The sequence below is a fragment of the Neolamprologus brichardi genome, chromosome 17, assembly GCF_056152115.1.
Source record: "Neolamprologus brichardi isolate AB-2024 chromosome 17, ASM5615211v1, whole genome shotgun sequence".
NCBI classification, from domain to species: Eukaryota; Metazoa; Chordata; class Actinopteri; order Cichliformes; family Cichlidae; genus Neolamprologus; species Neolamprologus brichardi.
The window spans coordinates 21,288,655-21,298,270 of NC_142120.1; the positions used below are offsets into that span (position 1 = coordinate 21,288,655).

The 9,616-nt window shown below is 39.8% G+C and overlaps 1 long non-coding RNA gene across 1 annotated transcript; it reads left to right on the forward strand.

Annotated features, from left to right (window-relative positions):
- Nucleotides 1–511: 511 nt before the first annotated feature.
- LOC148097924 (uncharacterized) lies at nt 512–3,828 on the forward strand. Its single transcript, XR_015716637.1, has 3 exons — nt 512–550; nt 791–847; nt 3,691–3,828. It is a non-coding gene; the product is annotated as an uncharacterized LOC148097924 (long non-coding RNA).
- The last annotated feature ends 5,788 nt before the right edge of the window (nt 3,829–9,616 follow it).

A 9,616-nucleotide genomic window follows, 5' to 3' on the forward strand; every position in this document is an offset into this window, starting at 1 on the left:
ACTCTACATTTACTGCTCTTGAACTGACATTTATATCCCTGAGGAGGATGAGTTACACATTGGCACCAAACACTTGACTGGGTAGCATTAGCAATTTATAGCCAACAGCCTAGCTTGTTTATGTTTTTTTGAATAATATTTTAAGAAATAAACTCTCTCTTGTATTTTGATTGAAGTGAAGATTTAAGATGAAATTATCTGTTTTTGTAAGTGGGCCGCAGGACTCTTGACCAGTGGCGGAGCGGGGGGGTGGCTTACTGGGCTTAAACCCGGGTTGTTTTTTCAGAAGCCCGGGGTCTTTTGGAGTGTCATTTGTTTCATAGTTAGATGCCTGGCTGACAACTGTATAAAACAAAAACTACACACAATATTCGAAGCACATAGTGCACACTGTGGGAATTTACGACTGTGCGTAAATTCCCCCTAATATTGGTATGATCCGAGCTCAAGCTCAAGCGACTGAGCAAGGGGGCGGGGGGAGCTGCTGCCTGCAAGTTTGCTGTTGGAGAAGTGGAGACAGGCAGACAGAGGAGAACTGAAGTTTGACCAGGTACCAAAGCAAATCATCCGAAATAATGTAAATATGACGGTGTATCACGAAAGATTGATATCAGACTGATCACTTGACCCATATTACATTACTTGTTCTTCGAGTGAATCAACAAGTGGCGAAATGAAAAGCTGAACAACAACAATGCTGTTTTTTCAGTCCTAGCTTACCAGTGTGTTTATTTCATATTTTCAGTTGTTACCCTCCACAGCTAAATAAAACACTCTAAATCGGTTTCAGTTATGTACTGATGTGCGAGAATGGACATAAGGAGCTTCTTTCAAAGAACAAACTCAGGTAAATGTTATTTTATATATTATGCTTTGTATGTTGTTCAGTATATTTCTATGCAAAACAAGAGGAATTTCAATACACAGCAGTATATTCACAGTTGAAACCAGATATTTACATACACTTTATGGAAAAACATAAAAACATTTTTTTTTTAACTGTACAACATCAATTTAGAGTAAACTTGTTTTGGATAAATAAATATTGAAATATATCTTGAATTAGTTAAATGTCAGAATAAAGAGAGACAGAGCTGTCTATTTTTTTAGCACTTTCATCAAATTTAGGAGTACATGTGCACTAAGTTTATTGTTAATTAATAAGAAAACTGCAGACAATTTCATTCTGAGCTGAAGAAGCTTCTGATGGGTTAGTAGAGTCCATGTGAGTAAATTGGTGGCACACCTGTGGATGCATATAAGGCAAAACACAGAGCCTGTTTCTTTGACATGGGAAAATCAAGAGATGTCAACCAAAACAGCAGGAAAAGAATTGTGGAGCTCCATAAGTGTGGCTCAATTTTGAATATAATTTTGGTGACATTTGTAATTAAGAAATACAGACAATTTCTCTCTTTACTCTAAAATTTAACAAATGTTTTTTTTTTTATATTTATCAATCTAAAAAAACAAACATTTAGTCTGATTTGATGTTACAATTTAAAAAAGTGTTTGTGTTTTTATCTGAAGACTGTGTAAATATCTGGTTTCAACTGTATATTTGATGATGTTGGTGTTTGGCTTGATTGTCAGCACAAAGAGGGAGAGAGAGGAACAGAGAGGGAGAGAGAGAGGGAACAAGAGCAGGTGAGACACACATGTTAGTCAAATGTTTTTTTTTGCCAAAACTCATCAGAACATGTATCTCGTACCTAGTGTTTCTTTTTAGGTTTGCTATTTTTCAAATTCTATATTTATTAAGTTTTGCATTCTTGTTTGCATAACAAGGCTAAATAATTATATAAACTTTTCTGAATCTAAATAGTGTACTTTGGTAGAGTTAAAAAATAATTGTAGTGCAGGTCCATGATGATTGTGAGTGCTTTGATTCTGGTTCTGTCTTGGTTAAGTCCTAAAGAAGTCCTGTTTTAATTCCCAATCAGTTCTGGGTCTGGTTGAATCCCACATGCATACTACCCTTTAGGGCTAAGTCCCGGGTGTATAAAATGTCTGGTGCCGCCTCTGCTCATGACGTTGGGAGTGGCTGGTCTGGAGAACACTGTTAATCCCAAATCTTTGCAGCCTCTAGCAACTGCTAAACAACTTAACTGGGAACATTACTATTGCTTTGTGACCGGGGCTTACTTCTTGATATAGTTTCTCACTGTCTTTCCTCAGATTTCTTTTTAAGCTTGGTTCCTCTGCATAGTTCCTGCATTTAGAGGGAAGTTTAAAACGCCATTTCCAGAATTTAAACACTTCCCTCTATTGATTTGCAATTTGACTGCCACAAAACACTGGTTGGTGGTGGTTCTCCCTTTGAGATGGTCCATTCTCTGTAATGAAGGTTATGATGTAGGGCTAGAGCAGTGTTTATGTTTATGACACACTTAAATAATGTTTTTCCTGCAAAGGTGTAAAAAGTGTTTTGTTTTTCTGGCAAAATGTATTTACTTCACTAAACATTATTCCAGAGATTCTGCGCTCAGATAGCTCCGACATTTCCAGCATCAGCTTTTTTTATTGATTTCTTGTGCAGCCCTAAAACCACGCAGAACTCATATTTGCATTAAAATGGAAGCAAAGCACTTGTGAGGATTGTGGCTGCTAAACCTACATCAACCCACTCCCACTTAACATGAGTTGGTTTCAATGGCACTTAATGTGGCGGGCACTCCATGTGAATATGCATAGATAGTCAGAGTGGGTAGGTGGAGGGTAGAGGGCGGGTGAGCCTGCAGACATGCTGGCAGCTTTGCGAGACGTATCAAGCAAAAGCTGAGGCTGATGGAAATATTATTCACTTTGTCTGTCGGAGAAATGAAATAAAAGCTGAGTTTGAACCTTAGTTAATAATAGTGTGTCGAGGATTTCTGTGCCCGCCTCATTACTTACAGGGAGAATGTGAAAAAGCGATTCTTATATGTATACAGTCAGCACCCAGACACTGAATCAGAGCAGCATCTGCCACAATGTGATGTATAACACTAATAGTCATGCATTTGCTTAATTAATGAGTTTGCAGTCTTCATTGTGACCAATTACACTCAGTCTGTTTCCCTGTTCCTGCAAAGTTTTAGAAGCTATTTAATTTAAATTACTGTGCAGTGTAGCTCAAATGGCAACCTCGCTCTGTGCAGCCGTATAATAGATCCTCTGTCACAGCTGCCGGCAGGTCAGTTTCCTCCAACCTCCCATTCTTCTTCTCTTCCTCCCCACAGGAGGTGTATTGTTGGGTTCAGTCAGCACAAACCACAGCTTCCCTTTGATCTGGCTCTGACTTGCACAGATTGAGTGATTCTTTTTTTCTGTATGTTATCACAATCTCAGCCTGATTCTGTCCCACTGGGGGCAGTGATGAACACACTGCAGCGGGCCACACAGTGATGCAACACCCTCTGCTCGATCGCTGATGAGCCACACACAGCTGACACCGCAGGAAGCCGACCAATCAGTGTGACCTTGGTAGCAGCCATCCTGCTGACTGATTGTGATTCTTATGAAAAAGTCAAGATGTCAAAGCATACTGAAACCTTTTTTTTTCTTGGAGACAGTTACTGTTTTTCTGTGTCTACTCTGCTATCTACGGAAGTTTTCACACCTCTAAGTTCACTGACTCGGGCCTGAATCAGATGATGAGTTTGTAAACTGAGTTTTTTTTTTTCTCTTTGCTTGTTTGTTTTTATGCAGAGAAATCTCCAAGTGAGCCAAAATGCTTCAAGACAAACCACAGGACATCCACATTCACTCGGCTTACTGGTCACATGTGTGGGGCAGGAGCAAGCAAACAGCAAATATCAGGATTTAAATACCGACGTACAAAATGGAATAAATCAGCAGAAGTGTAGTCACAGAAACACAATTTTAATCAGTGAGAATAAACCAGTTTTAAAAAAAGAAACTAAATTAAACCTAAAATAAAATCATGCTTAAACCCACAAAGTAAACTAGGACCTACCTCAGACTGCTAAAAGTGTCTAAATGTTTCACTTAAACACATACATTTTTCATCACTGTTACACAGTATTTAAATCCACTGTATCAACCATTAGATATGAATGAAGCTCTCTGCTGCCCCTCTGGGAGTTGACTCTGGAGTTGTTGCACTATGATTTCACTGGAGCTCTTTTCTTTAATGTGTTTGTGGGTTCAGATGGTTGTAGTGGTGCTGTGGGATTTCACTCAGTTTTAATGTGTTCCCAGGCCCCTGTGGTTGTAATATTACTGTGGGGATTTGAAGCGGGCCTGTGATATTTTAAAGGATTATTGAGTTTTTCTGTGAGCAAATGGACTCAGCTTAAACTGATGTTCATTTAGCAGACCCCCAGAGAATTCAGTTACTTTTATTTAGATCTGCACAGACAGATGGCTGATTAATAATTATCTAAACAAATCGATCCCTCCGATCAATATAGGAGGATCAGAGGCAGGTGGTTTAATAAGTGGCCTTCAGGGGCATTCTAAATTGCATGCTTCATATGTAAGAAAAAAAAAAGAAACACGGATTCAGATCATGCAGAAGTAAAAATCCATTCATATTTCAATACAGAAAACCTGAGGTGAATCTACTTAAAATGACTGTATGACCAACACCATTGTGAATGTTTTCAAGGAAGTGGTGATCTTTATGCTTTTTAAACGGTTCCTTCAAAGAAAAAAAAAAAACAGCTCAATGACCACTTCCGTTCAGCCGCCGTCTTCAACACAACTTTGGTGATAAAAGCCCAATAAGACAGATTCAGTCTGCTATCAGTTTGAGTATGAATGAGGTCAAGCTGCCAGTCTGTGATAATATGGTGATTAACTCTTATGAACTTCTGTTTCAGTCTACATACACAGAACACAGAACATACACCCGTCTGTCTGAGAGTGACTGCAGTCAGACCGCAATCGTTTGGAGACAGGTTGCCTCTCACCATGAGACCTGGTATCAGGGAGCCTCAATTTCATTGTTTTGAGGGCCAACTACTCGCTGTCAGTCACTGAATGGCGTCCTATTTTTAAGAAACTTTGTGTTACATCCAGTCATGGTGGTTGGCGCTTTTTCCTCTTAGAGCTGGAGTCTGCAGCTGTTACTGAAATGTACTGGTTTGCTCTGAGATGATTGGAAGGTTGCTTCTGAACAGAACTAGCACATGAACAAGAATAAACCGATTCTCTGTGGGTCAAAGCACTCCATTCATGCATTTGCTTTAGTACTCCAACCTTTTCTTTTCTTCCCACCAGCCTCATTACGTTTTTAGAGTCAGATCTGGGTCTCTGCCTTTTTCTCTGCTGTTGTTTGCCTGCCTGGACCTTACCCTACCTGAACATTCCTTCAGTATTGAATGAACCATCTGTCTTTACCCTGTGATTTAATACTTACAAAATTTCATCATCTCCAGATAATATATGTTCTGTCATGTAGTCAGTATTCCTTACTAAAATAAAACTTGTGAACATTTCTGGTGTCCTCTGCAGACTGCTGAAATGTTTTAAAAAATAAAAAATTTCTGTACATATGTTTATGTACTTTAAGTGCAATTTAAAACCTGAATTAAATATGCCATGTTGTCATTTTAATGTATGTAGAAAACTGAAACTATATTTGATGTGAATGAGAATGTAAATGTAAGTATGCACTATGATGCTCTTCGATGTAGGAGAGCTTCGTCAGGTGTCTTTTTTCCCTTTAGACTGAGCAGCAGAAGCATGATATGAAAATGTCAGCTTGGAGGTTCAAACATCACTTATTGATGGCAGTCCAATCAACATCCTGGCTGCAGCACAAAATCCCCCCACCCGCCCACCCCCCTTTCTGGGCTGCATACCTGCATATGTGAGGTGAAGGCGTGATGAAACCCCAACAGAAATGATATCTCCTCCCAACAGTGAGCATGCTCTCTGCTCCATTTTAATGTGGTGAATCTGATTATAAAAGCCATATAAATCATAACAGGCTCCTTACTGCATGTTAACATGGAGGTCACATGTACAGTGAGCTCACTGATCACACAGATCATCCACAACAGAAAAACTACCTGCCTAATATTATGTAGGTACCTCTCACTTGTATTGCCAAATCATCTCTGGCTTGTCAATTCAAGGCCTCTGAATGTATTCTGAAGACAGCAAGTCATTGATTGGGTTGGAATCATTTTTTCAGTAATTATCAAGTAATTGAGGTTTCTCACATGATGTCAGTCGCTCATGGCTAAAGAGTTGTCTCGCACATTCAATGCAATCACTGGTTGCTAGGAAAAAAGCATATTCTCCGATTGGTTGGCAATGATTCCTTAAGGTTTATGGGTGGTGATGGTGATGGTGATGTGGCACCAAAATCTTCCAAGTGGTTGTGTTTTTTCCATGTTTGTCTCCAGATATGCTAACATGCCCAGCGGTCATCCTTTCAGAGTTGTGCCTCATTTCTGCAGCCAGGATGTTTCCAGATGTGACATTTTTAATTTTAAGGTGAATCTTCTCCATTTCGAGAACCATCACACTTTTCAAAGTTTGGTGTGGTCTATAACTTCTATTTAAACACCAAACACAGAAATCTGCTGGCAAACAAAACAGCTGCAAGGAGGAGAATACTTTTCACTAGCGACTAGCGGTGGTTACTGGGGGTCAGTGACTGATCAGCAGGCCTCTGTGACTGGAGCCATAGCTATCATTTTTCCTGTGATTGCCAGCAACCTTCAGCAACTCATTTCTCCCCCATGACTCAGTAGGCCTAGTTTGTCGTTGATCAGTCCCTAGGCCTGAATAAGGTCATCTGATTCACTCTATCCTACATTGTCATCTTGATTGTCACATAAGCAAAATGTAGATAAGTTAATGTGTATTTGCAATTTAAAAACACAATATAGCTGCCATTAAGCACTTTATAGTGACTTCAGCAAAGTTTAGGTATTTGCTATGAGTTAAAGTAACATCCAAAGAAATGTCAGGAACCATGAATCCCAGCTTAATTTCTTCTTTCTGTATTTTATCCTGATGTTCTGTAAATGAAGCACTCAGCTAGCCACACGATGGAAAAGCAAACATGAAATTATTTTTTATTTGTTTGGATCATTGACATACTGAGAACTCTCCACGAACCTACTCTGACCCAAATGTGTAACCATCGTGATTTGGCTGATATTGCTCAGATCTTTAGGTTTGGCTTTTTTTCTTCCTCAGCACATAAACATAAGAAATGATTGCTCACTTCCTTGCTAATGTTTCCCAACCCCCTGACAGGTATCACTGGAATGAGTCAATCAATGTTATTGATTTCACCTGCTAGTGATTTTAAACTGTGGCTGATAGCTGTGTACTGGCCACAAGGGAAGAAATCAGTAGCCATAGAAAAACAGAAGTCAAAGTGCTGTCATCAGGCTCACAAGAAGCATATTTATGATTATTTCTTTACTACATCCTTGGTTAAAATTAGCTGGCCCACAGTGAAACAGGCTGCACTGACCAGTCAAGTCTCTCCTGTGACTTATTAAGTAAAGTTACTATTCAGCTTTCAAACTTCACTATGAAAAATGACGCCTGTGTTGTCTGGGTACAAAAATTAAGGTTTCTTTCATCTGGTCAGGTTAGAGTAAACCTAGAGTAAACCTTCAACACACAGTTTCGAAAAACAAAGTGTAGTGGAAACTAATGTGGACTATCCTTTAGTCATGTTTATGTAACTGTCATGAATATCTTATGTGGACTGTGTGGGTGGCCGTTGTGTTAACTGGACCTCTGCATGACTGACAGCTCAGCAGCACACGCTTGGACAGTTAAGAGTCAGTGTGTGTGTGTGTGTGTGTGTGTGTTGGCTTTCACAGGTTTTTGACAGACTGCTGAGTCTATTCCTGGATGATTAATACACCTGGAGAGAGAAATACACACACACACACACACACATACAAACATAAAGAAATGGCCATATGGGCGTGTGTGTCAGGTATTGAGAAAAAAAGATTTGTGTGTGTACACATGTGTCAGTGTGTGTAGTTGTTGCTGAACTCTCTCATGTTGAACCTGATGTGAATTGACACATGAAAATACCCACAATCCCCTAGGACAGGTCTCTGAGCTCTGTACTGAGCCGATTACCCACTGCTGACACACACACACACACACACACACACACACACACACACACACACACACACACACACACACACACACACACACACACACACACACACACACACACACACACACACACAGACAGACAGACAGAGATTTTACCACCTCCTTTCTGAAGAAATAAGAATGTTTTCTTGTTGGTCTGTCTGGTGAAAACAACAAACTGACAGTGCGGTCAGTGGAGGCCATGCCAGCAGGAGTGCACACCCTAACACAAATACTTGTCTTTGAGAACGCAATCACACAAGGAAGCACACAAAAGAAAAAAACATTATAAAAGTCAGAATTAATTGATCTGCTGTCATGCAAGTCTCTAAGCAGCAAGTGGCGACCTGCAGGGCTGAAACAGAAATGCCACATTTCGCAGTTCCTCTAACAGCCACTTGAGGGTTGGCTGTAATCTCACTTTCTGTTCAATGTCTATTTAATTTGACCATTTCCAAATTAAATATTCCTCAAATGTGAACCAAGTCATTGAAGTAACCACAAATGAATAACACTGATTGACAGATGAGGGTGTGGTCAATATTATATGGGTTTTCCTAGCCCGGAATGTCCACTGGTGAACAAACGTCTGCTTGATTCACAAGAACCAAACTGTGCAGTCTTGATTGAGAAGAGCATTTTGTTTAGACCAAATGCATTAACCATTAGACCCTCCAAAGGAGCCTCTAAGTCTGGGTGATTTTTAAAATAAAAGTTCCACACCAGGACTGAAACAGCTAGTGCCACACTGCAAGTTGTTAAGCCTGAACAACATCATCAGAGAGGACCTCCAAATTTTGTTTAATCCAAGTCAGGTGTTGTTATAAAATAATTTTTGGTAAAACTCTGTCCACATACATAATGATATATACAACCACATAGTGCTTTACATCTGATGATTGGTTGTGAACACTGTGAGTAACCCTGAAATGTATTAACCACCCCTTCTTATGTCATGATATCTGTCACTCCCATTGGTAATCACTTAAGTCACTTGCTTTCCAAATTCCTGTGACCTGCAATAAACTTTACCACACCAAAGTTTAACTGTAAAGCAGAGACGGCAGCTTTCTCAGTAATGACAGCAGATTGCCTGAATCTGGAAAAACATTAGAGATTAATGAACAATTCATTGGTTGCAAAATATTAAGAATATAGTGTTTAATACATTTTGCTGCATGTGGCCAGTAAACTAAAATAAGTTTGACACCCCATGAAATTAGAGGTGCACCTTGCTGACCGGGCTACACTAGTTAGCTACCATCAAAGTTTTACTTCAGTTATAGGAGAAAGCTTATCTGTGTGAATTATCGTGGTAACAGATCATCTAAGACAGACCTTCCCAAAGTGTGGGGCCAGCCCTCTAAGGGGGGCGCAGAGCCATGGCAGGGGGGGAAAAAAACCAAACAAAATGCTTGGACACTGCTAGCACCGGGCGCCCACACAAACGCAAAGCAAGAGATGAAGCATCGCTGAATATGTTTCCAAACCAACTTCATTCTAAGCCAAAGATTATGGTGAA